Source organism: Numida meleagris, chromosome 14 (assembly GCF_002078875.1).
Source record: "Numida meleagris isolate 19003 breed g44 Domestic line chromosome 14, NumMel1.0, whole genome shotgun sequence".
Taxonomy (NCBI): Eukaryota; Metazoa; Chordata; class Aves; order Galliformes; family Numididae; genus Numida; species Numida meleagris.
This window is the reverse complement of record NC_034422.1, coordinates 5,351,514-5,368,822: the sequence shown is the minus strand read 5'-3', so window position 1 is coordinate 5,368,822 and position 17,309 is coordinate 5,351,514. Positions and strand designations below refer to the sequence as shown.

The 17,309-nt window shown below is 47.8% G+C and overlaps 1 protein-coding gene across 17 annotated transcripts in view; it reads right to left on the bottom strand.

Moving 5' to 3' along the window:
- Window positions 1-17,309, bottom strand: part of PITPNM2 (phosphatidylinositol transfer protein membrane associated 2) — a 117,043-nt gene that overhangs the window by 83,311 nt on the left and 16,423 nt on the right. Inside the window, exon 1 of one of the 17 annotated variants that reach the window (XM_021412575.1) lies at window positions 13,459-13,606. The exons of 13 other annotated variants lie outside the window; for them this stretch is intronic. The gene's annotated coding sequence lies outside the window, so the exon portion shown is untranslated. Of the gene's footprint in view, window positions 1-3,827; window positions 3,849-5,718; window positions 5,739-7,810; window positions 7,833-13,458; window positions 13,607-17,309 lie in introns of those variants that run through there. 3 more of the 17 variants (XM_021412581.1, XM_021412580.1, XM_021412579.1) reach the window with 3 other exon arrangements.

Below are 17,309 nucleotides of genomic sequence, written 5' to 3'. Positions count from 1 at the left end.
GTTTGTTTCCAATGGAATAGGGAGACACATTGGGAGGAAGCAAGCTGTCTGAAGAGCAGAATTTCTGGCAGATGGGTCAAGAGCAGCAGCTGTGTTCACAGAAACAGATGCATCTTTACATACTTAAGGTTGCCATTTGGAAAACATCACAAAAACAACAGTTTACAGCAAGGGGAAAAGGGGCCACTTTCACAACAGGTATCAGAATACACTTCTCTCGATCCTCTAGAACCGCTAGAGGTGGATGGCCCCTCGGGCAGGGAAAAGGTCAGCAGTACTAATGAAGCTGTACTGGTTCATGACAGTACCAGAAATATCACGTAGAGACAAATATCTTCATTGCAGCACGACCACGTGGATGATAATGTCACTGACAGTCCAAGCGGAGCTGCTGCTCTGGCCCAACACTGTGCTCCCAGGGCACATCAGGAGTAAGTTTCTCCTCTACCTGGGCAAGGTAGAGTTTACCTACACAATGTCCATGGGGTGTGAAAGCAGAAAATTAACAGTTTCCATTAAAACAAAGAAGTGACAGGTTTTGGTCTGTGTCCTCGATGGGAAGCAGGTGGGATGACCAAGGAACACTCATACTGAGGAGCCAGAGTCCAACAAGGCCACAGTGCAAGAACTTGTGTTTAATACAGAAATCACCACAATTTACTGTGCTCATTACACACCACTTTCTGCAGCAAAGTCAGAAAAAAAAGCAGCTCTGCAGAACTCTGCAAGGCAGGCAGGCAGGAATGGTAGAGACAAAGGGCTGCTGCTGGATTTACTAAACTATGTCACGGAAAGAGCTACAGATGCCTTATCATCACTGAAATGTTACAGAGATAACGCACATGTGCGTTAGCTGCCTCCTGGAAACGCAGTTAAGGGCACTTTAGTGCTTATTCCGCACTGAAACCAGTGCATCAAATCTTTTAAGCTAACAAAAGTTGCAGACACCAGAAGGAGAGCTTCAGCATTATCAGCACCTATTTGGAAAGGGCCTGGCCTCAGCAAGCTCCCCCTAGCCTTTCTTTCAAGATGGTCTAACTAGGTTATTTTCCCCAAGTAGGGCCAGAGCAACCCAGGAATTGTTACAAGCAGGACATAAGAAATGAGTTTACCAAATCCCTTACGCCACTGCCACTTAAAATGCTGCCCTAAACACACTGTCTGCTAACAGTAATTAAATAAGCAACAACATTGTACTCTGGTGACCTTTCAGTTGAAGGACCGGGAAGTGCTTAGAGATGTCTGCACTATGCAGGTGCAGCTCGGCTCACGCATCCAATGGTTCCAGAGGAGCACCGCACGGGTTAACAAGCTCTCCTGCCTTCCCCTTACAGCTCAGGGATACAGAGGAACGTGAAGAGCAGTGCTGACAGCTGGCAGAGCAAACACGTACAGGGGGGCTGCAGTAACAGGAGGAAGGGCATTAGAGAGAATTGTGTCAAAGACACAGCCAGGCCTTCAAAACTTCAGGAGCAACCCTTGGTGTGCCCACCTACAGAAGGATCAGCCTGCTGCAAAGAAGCAAACAAATCACCATTCTATTGTAGGTACCCTCAGCTACGTTTCTAAGGATGACCCCATTGAAAGGGCCTCTCCAGCCCTGAAAGAGCAGCAGGTTCTGGGAGATCACTCAGAGCACCTGGCTGAGCTCAGCTCTGCGTGGCATCCTGCAGAATCACCCCAGCCTGGGCCAGCAACCGAAGAGCTGACAAGCAGAGAAGACATTCTCTTCATCAAGCATTCGACAGGGGCAGCTCTTCTTGATTGTTATTCCGAGGGCCCGGTCCTTCAACTATTTGCTATTTATGCACATTGTTCGTCTGAACGCGCCTCGTACTTGTAAGCATTCACAAGGCTTCAGATAAGACTTGCTGTATTCATAAACGGCAGAGCTCAAACAGAGAAAGATCTCAGCATTAGTCAGAGCTATTGAGAGAAGGGAAATTAGATAGCAGGTACAGAGAGAAAGCCTGAGCACGTGTTCTACGTATTAAAATGGAATCGACATTTCTTCAAAGCCTTGCTGGCTGGGATTTTTATGGTTTGGAGGATTTCTTTGGCTTTGGTGTTTGATTTTGTTCTCCAGAAGGCTGCAGTTGCAAAGGTACAATTCTTACCTAAATAGATCAAACTCTTGTCACAGTGGGGAAGGACCGGGGTAGGGGAGATACGCTGAATACCTCCTAAGCAATACCCTAGTGGAACGACAGAGCAAGGCTAACAGGGGTGGGAAAGTCAAACTAAAAGCAAAACCAAATAAAACCACACTCAGTCTAGAGAGGTTAGATACTTCTTGTATTGGCGCAGGAGGCAGATTGCCGAGAACAAAGCAAACACAGATGAGGGCCCATGGGGCGTGCAGTGGACGCGCAGAGCGGTTCCCTGGCTGCAGGTGGGGAACTTGGGCCTTCAGTTGGTGCTCCCTCAGTAAGCCAATGGGGCTTCTCTTCACGGAACACAATAAATAATACATACACAGGCTGCTCAAGAAATTTACTGTTCTATCTTCTTAATTCCTTACCTCGTTAGTTCAGTTACAAACTAGCATTCTTTTCCTCCTTCTGTTGAGATTTTTCCCCTGTAACCAGGTAGGGAGCACAGATGGGTTTTGTGCCAAAACCAGAACCCCCCCCACCTTCAGAGAAACACCATTCACCGCCGGCCCAGACTGAAAGCAGCCTCAGCACAGCTTCTGCAACCCCCCACAAAGCAAACCGATCCACCTGGCACATTGTTCTGCATTGCTGGCACTTTTCTTCCAAAAGTGCACACTCTTAATTTTCAACCCTTGTTTTATGTGGACACAATAACCTCTCTTCAGGCTAAAAACCACATCAAGTAGTTGCAGGTTGAAGAACATGCAGGAGCAGCAAAATGAAGCTAGCGTTTCTGACACGGTTGTGCTGGTGAGTCATCAATTAACTCCTGCTTGTCAGCTCCTGTAAAGGCCAAGGGTAGCTGGGGCTGGCAGACCCTGGGCTGAGGAGGCAGCCATCCTGGACCGGGGGCCCAGAGACACAGATGCCTGTCTTCCTTCCAACAAAAGCGGGAAGGGACTGGAGGGGAACTTCAAGTGACAACATCCTTCCCCGCAGTCCCCCTCCCAACTACAATTTTCACTGTGAATGCTGCATGCAAACCCCAGCAGCGTATCAGCCCATTGCTTCCAGCCCTCCAGGCAAGCAGATCTTCCACCATGAGAAGCCAGGGCTGGCTCCAGTCCTGGCAGAGGGTCCCCTTGCAGTGCTATTCTGTGCTCAGAGAAGCCCAGGGCTCAGCCAGGAGATCAGAAGGCCCTGCTGTGCCAACGCAGCTCGGAGGCAATACAAAAGGCAGCATGCTTCAAGCTGGAGCACAAGTGTTGTAAGGGACTTCTTCACTCCATTCACCCTTCATTAAAATCCCCTTGGATCAGGATGCAGGGGAAAACGAGGGATGTATTTGCATTTAATGGTAGGGACCGCATAGTAATTTGCAGTCTCTATACCCAGTCTCACAAGTACAGCTTGTACTGAACACATGTTTTAGTTCTTTCATTGTTGCTTTGGAGTTTTTCTTTCCTAAGGCGACTCGCTGAGTCCTTCCCAAGCTTTTGTCTTCTCCCCTACCATGAACTCTGTTTGAGCGAACTTCTGCAGAATAGAAAAATCTGTCCCCCACTGCACCCATCCAGATCAGAGTGTTTTCTCTAAAGGAAACAGCATTTAAATATAATAGTAATCTTTCACAAATAGAAGCTAAGAAAGCTGGCAATCAACAACACAAAAACAAGAAGTCAGCAGGGACATTTCTTATAGCTAAAAACAGTTTCCACACACCCCCCTCACCTTGCAAATTTAGATCAGCCAAAAGAGACCCATCACACAGGGAACAGAGCTCGTTCCTTGGCCAGCATGGCTTTCTAGGTGGGATCACTGCAAAGCGTTCTGGAGTCCCACTAAGAATGTAGCAGCCTTGTGATGTCTGAGTGGCTTAATGCCTCCAGAAAACAGCCCCAACTTCATTGGCACCCCAGTGTGCCACTGGAAAACCATGCTTCCAGTGCTTAGAAGCTTGTGGCTCTAGGAAAATTTAAGTTATGGGACAGGTTTTGAGCAATAAAACCTCACATTGAGCAACCTGAGTTTTCCCACTGCTAATTATCAAAAGCTTATGTTGGCAAGGAGCACTGTGTGCTTATCAAACGGATTCAATCAGAGATTACTCATCTGTGCACATTCTGAAAGGGCAACCCCTTCTGCCTCGCCCATCTTCTATTATATTTAAATACATTAATATTTTAATCTTCTAAAAGCACAAGCAATTTATCTCTTCTTTAAAAATAAATAAGGTGGGGAATGCGATCGTTTTCTGAAAGCAGTAGCTAGAGAAGCATTTTAATGCAGATAGACACACTCCAACATCCCTAAAGCACAGAGGGTCAGACCCAGAGTCACAGGGGACGAGGTTTCCGGATGCCCAAATGGACGCCCTTCAAAAGCAGCCCAGCTTTATAGAGTTAAACCCACAGCCACCTCCTAATTTCTTGAGTAGGCGGAGGAGCAAACTTCTATCACTTCCATGAAATATTTCCTTCCATGTTTTACAATAAAAGAGATAAATAATAATAATGATGATGAAAGAGACAGAAAGAGACAGACAGACATCTGGGTTATGTTCTAGAAGTAATTAGAAGCCTGACAACGGGACAGAATAATGTCAAACAAATTACGAGCAATGTGTTTTCATTCACAGGGTGACGAGTCAACAGGCAGTCGGTTAATTTTAAGACTGATTATGTACCAACTCTTTAAATAAAATAAACACACTCACATACACGGAAAGCAACAGGGAGTCCAAACACACCATCGATTTCCCTTGGGGCAAGGCTGAACATCTCAGCTGTATCTGGGAAATAACGAGCGAGCGTTGTAGGGGGTTTGTTTGTTCTGAAAGCAGTTGGCTTTGCTTTCAGGGTACCCAAGCCAACGGGCTTCGTGCACCAGGCCCGGAGCTGCTGAGAACCCTCAGTATTCAACCACAAGTTGCTCACACAAAGACACCACAGCACCAACTCCTGCTCAGTCCTGCCTGCGGGAACAACCTCTGGGGAGAAAAGCTGCACAACCCCTGCCCACCTGGGGGATCCACACAGCTATTAGCGTCCTTCCATTTTTATTTCTCCACTTTGGTTCCCCCCCAGCCCTTTCATTCCCCTCTCCCAGCAGGGTGGGAGATGCAGCCCCTCCAGAAGATGGGGACTGCTGGCTGAGAACTGCACCCTCCTGATCAGAGTAATTGCCAATCTGGGCAGTGATGAAGGAAATAATACCTCTGTCCTAAACTAGATGGCTCTGACAAACAGCACTGCAGAGTAAACCAAGCTTCAGGACTCGGGATGTTGCCTGCACAGAGCAAAGGACAGAGTAGAGGCAAAGGCAGCTCCAAGAACACCACTGCACTCCCCTCCATGAACTCCAAAGTCCCACTGCAGGATGGTTCTGTTGCGTGTAAGAGGACCTAAAGACAGTGACAGAAGGACAACCCCTAGGCAAACCATGGTCTGTTATGATGGAGTGATGACTGCAGCCCCCACTGCAGTGCAGAGCTGAGCCCAGATCCCCAGCCCAAGGAATCCACTCTGCTTTGCGCATCAGCACCTGCAGGGAGCAATTCACATCATGCACCAACCCCCCACCTCCAAGGCACTTGTTCCTTTTTTAAAGGAATTTAATTTACCTAGCAGCAGAGGGGGAAGCTGTGTAGCCTGGGAAGGAGCACTTGCAGAGAGCACCTTTTCATTGTCCTGCAGCAATAAGAGCTCCCTATCTGTTTGAATGATGGTGGCTTCCCAGGAACACCAGTGCAGAGCCAAAAGACGACAGCTTTGACGTAAGCAAAGGGAAAAGCAAACAGAGACAGTGCTAAGCGTGAAGGCAGCGATGGGACACGGTAGTGGAGACGCCAGGCTGCAGGGAGAAACAATGCAGCAAGACAGAATGACAGATGAAGAAAAGAAAGGTTACAAAAGCAGAACAGACTAGAAAGGCACTTATAGGATAATAATCCTTGCCTCTGTTTCTAATTATATCTGTAATACTTAAAGCTGAAAGGATTTTAGAAGGCCAATTTACTTTTCGTCCTCTGTGCCATTTTCTGTTGGCGTTTGCCCCAAATGCCTGAAGACAAATGGTTGGACCAGCATCTGCTGCCACGCGCGTGCATCTGGGCTGAAGCTTCGCAGGGAGCCCTACAAGGGAGGGGGCCACAGCAGGGCCAGACACAGCCTGGGCAGAGCAGCAGGAAGGGGAGCTGGGCACAGCACTGCAGGGGCACCACGTGGGTTGGGTATCACTAACGCCTGAAACAGCCTCGAGCTTTCTTGAGGATTTTACAAAGTGAGAAGGTTTGCTAGTAAAGGGCTGGCAACAGCTTCCCACCACTTGAGCTCAGCATTCAAGTCTGGCTTGCACTGCATTCTCTGATCAATAAAGCCCAGTGGAAAGGGAAAAAAGCCCCCTGAGAGCCCCCACCAGAGGTACACCTGTCCTCAAACCCGCCCAGGGAATGCCAAGCTCACCATGCCGCTGCAGCAACTCTGGGTGCCTTCCGGTGAAGACCTTAAACCAGATAACCAGGGAACAGCACTAGTTAGGCATCAACACAAAATCCTGCAAAAATATATAAACGTATGGTTTTATGCTATAGATGCTGTTTTGAATAGAATGTGCTGAAGTCTGGTGAGCCCAGCAGGAAGAACAGCCCCACAAAACCATGTCCGGGCAGGAGCAGATGATTTGTTAGTGTCTCTACGCTCACCAAGTGGTTCTTTCCACGTCACATTGACTGACTGAACCATCTCCAAGCTTACAGCTGTAAACAACTTCATTTAATTTAGATCCCTGAATAAAGAGCTGGCTCAAACTACTGAAATGTAAAACAAACAGGAAATACTAGGTATCCGATTATCCAAGTAGCTCTACAATTACAGTCTGTATCTCCATCTCCAGAGTGCTCTGCTGGAAAGGAAGCCATACGCAGCCATCTCCTCAGGAGTTGTAGCACTTGGGTTTAATCTGGAGCATTGTCGCTGTAAAGAGACCTAGCACTGGGAATTTTAATGCCATATGCTTCGAGTCGTTGACCCAAATTTCAGAACACTGAAGCCTCTACCTGCAATCAGAACAAACTTCATAACTGGAAGAAGCATTTACAATTTGGAAATGCACAAGCATAATGAAAAATGCAGCAGCGCTGCCAGTGCACTCTGAGAACTACCACTGCCATCTGAAGGGAAGGGGAGCATCTCTCTGCTCGCTGCTGCTGCTTGATTCACCTGGAGCTCTGCTAATTAGCAATCTCTACCCGGAAATAGCAGGAAGGGAAAGACTTTTGGAAGAGAAAAACAACACCAGAGATGTTGTTGTAACAGTTCTGAATATTTCCAGTAATGCTTCAGATGCTGCAGTGAGAGATCTAACCCTACAGCTTTTGGAAACAAGGTGGTAATATTTACCATCATCCCCTTCCCCAGCTCAGTATGCTGAGAGCTGAGCAAAGGAAAAACAGACGGCCTTGGAGTAGTTAAATGTTTGGGGTTTTGTTTTATTCCCGATAACTCCACCAAAACAGAAAAACAGTCTGAGAAGCATTCTCCATACAACGTACTAGACCTTGTCCCACGGTAAAGATAAACACGCTTTTGCAGAAGGACGAAACTGTTTCAACATATTGAGCAGACATTCTTGAGATTTCTAAAATTATCTTTCTGACTGCAGACTGAAGAGGCTGAATCCCATACCCAGAGCAAACAACAGAGCTCGGGACTCACCCCCCTCCAACGCAACGCAGGAGCCCACCATCCCCACGCTGAGCTCGGTATCTTGGGAATGTACTCGTTCTTGGAAAGGGCTCTTCCAAGCGCTCATTTCTTAATCAGGAGCTGATGAACAAAGGCCTGACCCCTCTGCCAGCTGGGGGTGGCTGAGAAGCAGAGCCCTCATGTGGAAGCAGAACAGAGAGCGGAGCCCTGAGCGGCCCTCAAAGCCACAGTGAAAAGCTTCGGCACCACCGTGCTGCACTTGCAATTATTTCAAGCAATCAGCTTTAGAAAAACACTAATAAATAAGGTTCATTACTCCTTTCGCATAACAGTACAACTTGTACTTAACCTTCCTGTCACTAAAGAAATATTACATTTAAGAAAGCATCACAGTATCAATTTAACAACTGAGCAAACAATACCTTCAGGCTGTTTGCCTGTTGACCTTTGATTTACAGCTACATTTTTGTCAGGGTGCTTTTTTTTTTTTTTTTTTAAATTAAGACGCTTATATCCTGAAGGGTAACAAAGTTCACTCTATTAAATTAACATCTGCTATAAATAATACAGTATCAGGGAGTCATTTGCAAAGCATCAAAGAAGAACATTACGAATGCTCATCAACACCTGAAAACTGAACTCAGAGAGACCCGAGCAGGACCTCAGTCAGCATAGGTGCTAACACACTGACTGAGCTGCCAAGGCCTTTTTTATTAAAACAAAGTTTTCCAGAGCGGTCGTTCCCCATCCCTGGACCCAGAGGGATCTCTGCACGAGCTTCCTGGAGACAAACCCTGCCCTCTCTTCCTTTCCCCAAGCTGGGAGAATCAAGTTAAGCAATTTCTTATGCTCCACTGGGGTGGGTACTGGGTCACTCAGTGCTGGATTAGCAGGAGCAGCACATGCTCTGTGAAGAGCTCTATTTATTTCTGTGAATCTGCAGCTTACTGCTACCACATGCAAGTACCCACCATCACTTCTGCACCATTTGAAAAGAAGCAAAGGAAACAAAAGGAGAAATCACCCTCTAAAACAAGTCCTTTTTTTTTTTTTTGTATATATACTAAGGCCTTCAGTGAAGAAATATAAAGTACAATTGCAGCAAGAGCCTGGCTTGCTCCTTCAGACTCTAATGGCTTCATAACTGTAATTAAGGCTTCTTTCTGACTTCATAACTCTGCCATAACGCATTTACCAAAAGCACATTACCACAATGGACACATTCTCTCTTCCTGCATTATTCCGACAGCTCCCTTTGGACATTATCAGTAAATAAAATCTAACATGGTCCAATTAAAGAAAGCACAAAATCATTTCTCTGTGGCTATTTCATTTGAATGCACTGCCATCACATTTTTTAAATGGAAAAATGTGTGAGTTTTGAACAATGGTAACAAAAGCCCTCCCCAGAACAGCTCCAGGATGCGGAGCCTTTCTGTTGCTCAGCGGCACAGGAAGGAAGGAGCAGTGTTACTCTGGAGCTTTGTTTTAGCACAGGAGGAGGAGAGGTTTTGACAGCAGAGAGACTACTGTCAAGTGCATCTGGACTCACGTCAAGCCTCTGCCTTGACTAATCAGACCGGGAGCCCTTGAACGGTGAAAGTGTACGAGAGAACACAACATGCACCATTTCTTCACTCCACTGGAAAGCGGAAGGGAACCACAGCTCTCCTCCATCCCATTGCCTCCGATGGCTGTCAGGAGCGTGGCTCACATGCACGCAGCCTCCCAGCAGCCCCGGCCCACGCCAACCCCGCTGCCTTGTGGTGGGGAGCACGCGGCGCTGCTGCCAGCGGAGCTGCAGGGGAAGCACACATGTGCGGTGCTCACACTGCCTAATGACTGCTGCCAGAAGTGCAAATGCAAGTGGGGGAGTATTGGCATGAGCTGCGCTGCATGGAGCAAAAAGTAGGGCTGGCAATATGGAGAATCCATAATATCCTCTGCACCTGCGTAGCTCGGGGCACTCGAGCCCAAATGCGCTTTAACTGGAGGGAGGGGAAAACAGGGAAGATGCAAAATACACAAGACTTTGCTCGCCTCTGTATTTCCCCCCAGAGATTTTGCATTAGCCAGCCTGGAGACATGACAGCTTGAGAGATTAAAGAACACATTACTTTCTCCTTAATCAAATGTAAAGATCATTCAAACCAAACTCAGATCTAACAGCAATTCTTCGTCTTTGCCATATTCTTTTTGCCACACGCTTCTCCCCCAGCTCTTTACCACTACCCTAGAGAAAAACTTGGCAGGTTAAGTACAGAATTGTTATTACTATTTGGCAAGCACTCAGGGCAGAACAAGAACACCCCCCCCCCCCACACACACACACACACACACACCCCTTACCAGTTACGATGCTACTTGCTGCTCGGTGGGGGAACTTTCACACTGAGGAGCTCTGACTGCTACTCACTGCTGGCACAGCTGTGGGCAGGATTCTCACCAGAACTCTTCACAGCATACTTCTGCTCCTCCAATTTTAGTACCTTATGCAAAAATCACCACCAGATTTCCCTAACAGCTTCTGAGAGATGCGGCAACGCAGCTGGGCAGCGTGCAGAGCTGCTCTTGGGGTTTTGTCCCTGGGTTGTACAAGGGGGTTGGACCTATCCAGAAGCCTCCTAGAGACCCTGGGGTGAGAACACTTGGACTGGCTGCTGCAAATGGAAAGCATAATTCAAACACGGACACACACTTCACCAAGCTGTTCTATCAACTACGCACGAAGGAGCCACACTGAACTCGCATAAGAAAATAAAAATCCTACATACAGCGTTATCCGGGGGCTGTTCCTGAGGCCACCATCCAGAAGCAGACGGGCAGGCTTTCACACAATAAGGTGCTGCTACAACAAAACCACCTCCTGGTGCCAATGGGCTCTCAGCTACAAACAGCCTTTTTAAATAAGGGGGAAAAGTGCTTATGAAGGAATTTACCACAGATTTCCTCCCTCCAGTCAGCGCTTCCCAACAGGAGCCGGTCTACAAATATCATCAGCAATTCTTCCCCACCAGGGAGACAGAAGAATAAAAGAATTTGGACCATACAAATACACTCTTCATCTTGGGAGGAAGTCGTGACGGGCCATCATGCCGCCTGATGCCAGTACGTGCCCCATTAACCGCCTGCAGAAGCGGAAAGGAACAAATGCTGATCGTGTAAGGTGCATTCAGGGCTTTTAGCCCTCATTTAGCTTTATTGATAGTAACAATTGTTTTACTTAGTTAGCTGTATTTATGCTAAGTACGACAGGCCCAAAGGCTCCTGGCAAAGCATGGGTAGGGCAGCTTGCTCTGCTGCCATCACGCTGTGCCAGGTATTCCCTTCCTGAATCACCTACTCTTGGCATATCCCAGGGAAAAAAACAACAAAAAACAGGAATAAAGATTCCTCTCATTTCCCCAGGCTCCTGACAGGTCCTACCTACTCGGGCAGCTCCCTGCCAACACCTTGTCGCTGCCAGCCCAGATTTCTTGGCCAGTGCCCTGCTCAGAGCATCTCTCCAGGCAGCCAGCCCGCTTTCTAGTTCAGGCAGAGCAAAAACCCAGCAAAGACATCAGCAGCACCACATAGGTTTCTATCCAGAGCTCGGAGCCCCTGGAGAACCCCTTGATTTGAGGCTTTCAGTGCCCAGAGCACAGACCGGGGATGAGAGGGCACACCAGCTCTCCCAGGACAGCTCACATGTACCAGGTGCAGGTGGTGATGGAGCACACTGTGTACCTTGGTGCTGTGTTTGCCACATACACCAGTTTGCAAAGCTTCTTGGAGAGAAGATCCCATTAAGAAGAGCTCGACTGCAGCAATGTGGCACAATGAGGTGCCCAAGGAAATGAGCTCTGCCCCAGCTGCCATCCTTCTGCACAGCTCTCACACCATGCTCCCCACTGATTAACACCATGGTCCGGAGAAGCAGCTCAGACAAAGCTGGAGGGGCTCCCTGCATCCTTGGGGAACAGGGCAGAGGCAGCAGCAGTGCTGAGGTTGGGCAAACAGCAGGTAAGGCAGCAAACATTCTTTTTTCTCAAGCAAAGCCCAGCCCCAGAAAACCTGGCAACTTACTTCCCACTGTCCTTCAAATGCATAAGCTTATTCCTCATTAAAAAGTACACCAAGAATAAAGGAACTAACTCTCTAATAACTCTCTACCACTTCCTATACGCAGCCCTCAGAGGAGGGCCAGCAAAGCTTCACAGGCAGCTGTAGAAGGGCTGACATAATGCTGCACCCATCTGAAGGGCAAAACAAAATCCCTGCTGACACGCTGGCAACTGGAAGCATTAAACATAATCAAGATACGTTTAGCCCCAAACCAGAAAAGCAAAGAAAAGACTTCATCTTGCCGGTAAGCTGGTCACACCCTTGAGCTCTCAAGAGCTTGTAAAATCCTCAGGACTCGCTTGGAAGGAAAGCACAGGCTGCCCTGCAGCGTGGGTTTGCACAGGGAGGAAATCTCACTGAACAGCCATCCAGGGGCATGCGGAAAGCACAGCTCCATTTCAGGGCCTAGCTATGAACACAAAGGAGCAGAATCAGAAGGGTTTCTGCCCCACATCCACAAGACACTTTATGCAAAGTAAGGCACAGTGCTTTACTTATACACAAATTTTCTTTTCAGCATGCACCACTTAGCTATCCATTATCAACCCCAAAACAACAGGGCACAAGAGACTACTCTAATGAACAGCACGAGCAGGAAATATAGAGACGTGGAGCAAGATTTAAAGCACAAATGATTCAGGCACTTCTGGGTTTTACAAGAGGTCATTCCCTGGGCGTTTATACTTCATTTATCAAATTACAATTGAATTGGTGCAGTCATCCTGATTCAAGAAACCATCACGCTCCTTTTCCCTTCAAAAGGGGAAACAAACGCTTGATTTTTAAAGCAGTTTGTACCAGAGGATCTCGGTGCCTCCCAAGGCCATGGAGGCAGCCAGCTGCTTGCCCACGGGCGGCCTTCAGCAGCGCAACACCACGCTCTGCCCAGCGCGGCACGCAGCCAGCGCCCAGCTCTGCGCCTCGCCAAGCCAATTACACCTTAACGAGGGGGATTTTATAGCCTGTATTTTTCTACTGCTTTCCCTGTCATCATAAACATCCCAGTGTTTGCTCACAAGTTGTTCCGTTAAAAACAAATGTACTGCCCTCTACGGCAGTGGAATTTCTGCAGAAAAGCATCAGAAGCGCGGTGCTGTCCTGCCAGCCACCTGCACACCTCTCCCTTGAATTCAAACCCAGAGGCACGTTACAATCACATTATTCCAACTAAATAAAATTATTTTCCCCTGTTCCAAGACATAAAAAACCGCATTATTATAGCCATTGACACCGTGATTTAATATTTGAACAAAAAGCACACGCAATGAGAGGAGCATATTAAGCAGCAAAGCACTTCATTACAGCTGGAACCAGCATCTACGATCTCCCAAACCGAAGATGGTCCTGAGAATTACAGACCCAAGTGCGTCACTCCAAAATTACAACTCAATCATACAGCGTTCGGCACGGAGCCTTCAAACACAGCACTCGCCTTTTGTTTTTTTCCAGGGCGAAGAAAAGCTCTGAGATAATAAATCATTTAACGCACCGGTGGAAGCGGCTCACTTAGGAAATGGGATTTGCAATGCAAAAAGTGGAGCCTGAAACATTACCTCCATGCTCAGCCCTTCCTCACGCCGCACCATGGTAGGCCCCCACCTGCCCAGCTTGCCCATGGCAGCGCAGCCCCTGGCAGAGCCACAAGAGCTGCAGGCCACACCGAGAAGTTCATCTAGTAAAGTGCTCTGGGCACTTAGCTACAGCCCAATCCAGTTCTTCGCCAAGACTGAGGACAATATGTTATTAACTGGAGTTTAATTATATCCACAAACGTATTTCTAGCTGAGGCATACAACCGTGGCTCTGTAGATTTGTTTGTTCTTCTAGCGGTCCCATTAAGAAATTAGTTTTGTGTTCAGTTTCACAGCCCAGCACACACGTTTATCTGGTACTAAATTCACTCCTGCTTTGCTCCCACAGAAATTTTACTGGTTCCATATTAATTAAATTATGTCAGAAACAGACAAGGCTTCACAAAGGACCCTCTAATCAGTGGCTAATAAGGGCGGGCTGCAATACGGCGTTTATGCAAAATGGGGAAGATTATTTTCAAAAGACAAAGCACAGTTTCAAACAGCAAGCTACTGTCTCCCTACCTATCAAGTGCAGAAATTAAGAAGATCTTAATCATCATGTTCGTGATGCTTTGGATTAGGCAAGACTGACTTCCAACAAGTCTCATTCCCGGTAGGAAGAACTGAGTTACTTGTAACATACAGACGATGTATTTTTTCTTTTAGGAGAAAATCTGCAGGAAGAATGAGTCAGCAGCAGATGCCCAGCCATGTCCCCAGTGCCAGCCCTGCCCAGGAGCTGCACACACTGGGGAAGCCTCACGGCTCTCAAAGACCCGAGCACAAGAAAAATCTCCCTGTGAGGCTGCCCGCCTTCCCCAGCACAAGGCAGGAACCCAACCTGCCCACTAACCCAGCCACCAGGGAGGCAACGCAAGTGGCTCTGAATGCTTGGCAGCTCCGCCAAGAGCACGGGGCTGTGTGCCAGCAGAGCGTGCACCCTGTTCCAGTGGAGGGGGCAGAACCCAATTAACGACGCCCATCTTTAACAGTGAGCAGACGCCGCACAAACAGCTCATTCGGGAAATTTTTCTTTCTGAGAGCTTCCATGCGCTCTAACAGTAACTATAGCAGGCATTCATTTATTAGTACAGGAAGATTTATATAGGAGAGATCTGCAATCAGCTTAACCTCTGGAAGCGCAGCTCGATGTAGCTTAGCTCCTGGCCAGGGTTCCTCAGCTGCTGTTACAATGGGGAAGCTGTGTCCAGCAGCTCTGGGGCTGGCTCAGAGCAGTGCGGGTGACACACCAGCAGGGCTGGGTGCTGGACTGCACTATGGGGCCAGAAGCACGTCAGTGTAAGGCTGTTACCCACATCCTGCTCTTCTGCGAGGGGACGGCCGCCATCCACAGCACAGGGCTTGCAACTCCAGCACGTCCTCAGTGCTCTGCGGGGCACAATGCTTCCAGAGCTACCAGCAACGGGAGGGCTGGCAGGAATAAAGCCACTTCATTCAAAGCAACAGTACTGTTAATACTTACTCAAGATGTAAGCTAGCTTACATTTACAAAGGGAAAAGGGAAAGACAGTACTTTGTCCACTGCTGTTCATAAATATAAAAGGACCGGCTAATGCTTTGCTAAACTTCTCACGGAAGTATTTATAACATCACCCCTCTATTTTCTTCCAGCAATAATCTAATTCATGCGCCTCTTATCTTAGCTATGAAACAGCATGTTAAATTCAAGATCACAGCTCATTTAGATAAGTGGAACTGGGCCCATCCAGCGAGTCACCCCCGCTGTGACACTGCTTGCTCTTGGCAGAGCTATTTCCAGGCTCGGCGTGGGCAGGGAGCTGGGAGGACTCGCACACTCCAGCGCAGCCCCGGCCCCTCCGCGAGGTCACACGGGAACAGCCAAACTCCCCAGAGGAGACCGTATGTACCTGGTGCAGCCATGGGTTCATAAGCATTTTGGCAGCCTTTCCCAGAAACAGCCTCCAGCAGTTACCTAGAAACATAATCCTTCAAAATAAACCTCATCAAAATAAATTAGAAAAAAAAAAAAAACAAACCAAGAACTTTTTATCAGTAGATTGCATTCTAGCTATAAACAAGAACTAGTATACAAACAAGAACCATTGATCAAAGAAACAGCTCACATTCATTTCAAGGTAATTTACTTAGACAGTTCTCATACAAGCACAAAGAGTGCTCTCAGAAAGTTCCCCTTCCATCATTCGTTGTTACTCTCCACCAGCTCTCAAGAACACAGCTGAATGCTGTAGGCCTAAAGCACCCAGTGGAACCCAAGCACCTAGTGAGCAATGACCTGAAGCCAGCCTGTTGCTCTAGAGCTTCACACTCAAATCATCCAAAATAGGTTAAGAATTCCAGTCACACAAATGGGAAGCTCTCCTCCAGCACTGGACCATTCCTCTTCTCTGGAGCACTTTTCCCAAGGTCGCTCCTAATCTGAATAAATACAGCATTTACACCAGCCCTCCTTTCATTTTTTTAATCAAACACGACTGCCAGGATGATTTTCTTCAGATACTCAGAGCACTCCTGATCTGCATACTGATTTTCATTCATTCTTCATAAACAAGAAGGATGCACGAGAGTTTGTCAATCCATCTGCTGCTGCACCTCTCTGCCTGCCCGCAGCCTGCAGGGCCAGGCGCCGAGATGAAAGCACACTCGTGCTTGCAGAACCCACTGCCTTCTGCTAGAAGTGACACTTTGGGGGCAGTTTCCACTTGTGGTTGAGTGTCAGCTTGAAAACTTCAAGTGGTCCCTGATCAGCAACGCCCTGACAACACTTGTAGCCCTTGGGCTCAGCTGAGGTTATCTCACTGATAACCCGCACGCAGCCCAGGGACAGCTGTGCAATGTGCACATCCATGTGCTGCTGTGTTAAAGGACACAGCCCACAGCTTGGCTGTGACACGCAGCTTCCCAGCACTGCTTCCGAGCTGTGCGCAGTGCTCAGATGGAAGGCTGCACGCATTGTGTGTGCATGCAAGTGCAGCACAGCCGCTGGCAGCTACCCGCTGGCAGTTACACACCTTCCTGAAAATCATGTTTTTAGCCAAAGGAAACACCTGAGTGCTAAGGCAACACTAGGATTCATCCCAAGAAAGTCTGCTTCCAGAACATGAACTACTGCGGGCCAGCTGAGAAGACTGAATTTAAAGATTTTCGCACCTTCTCCTCACCCTTTAAGCCTCCTCTCCGATAAGCAAGCACTCCTGGGAGCTGCCATACATCCAGGCCCATCCGTGCTGCCCAGGTGCCTGTTCGAAGGAGCTGTGGCAGCTCCATCTATCTCAGGTCCCAGGGCAGGTTCTGCTCAAACCCACCACTTTGTGCTTTTGGCCTCGGTAGGATACCACCCTAACTAGGCCCACTGGCAATAACATAAGGGAGCTTGGAATGGATGGAGGAATGCAGTACAAGGAAAGAGATGCTCAAAGCAGGACTGTCTCCTCAAATGAGGGTGTACTCTACACAATAAAAAGTTAACATCACTTATCTGCATGCCATCAAATATATTCCACTTCCAAAGGCCCTTGAGGCAGCAGGATTTTCGGTCACCTTTCCCCCCCTCTCTCCCTTAGAAGCCCACTGGCAGGATGGTCTCTGGGTCCCACAAGCTGAGTACTCCTTGTTTCTGAGTCTTTCACAGCTAGAAGGACATTTATCAGGTTAAACCCAGATTTCCCTCCCTGTCTTACCAGCAGAGTTTTGGACTAATCAGAAGACCGAATATATTTTAAAGATCTAATTCTCCTTTCACTATTTATACTAGGCAATGTCACTTTGACACTATTCCAGCTTTCGTCTGCAAAAAACTTTCCAACTCAAAAATCCCTTAAAACAAACAC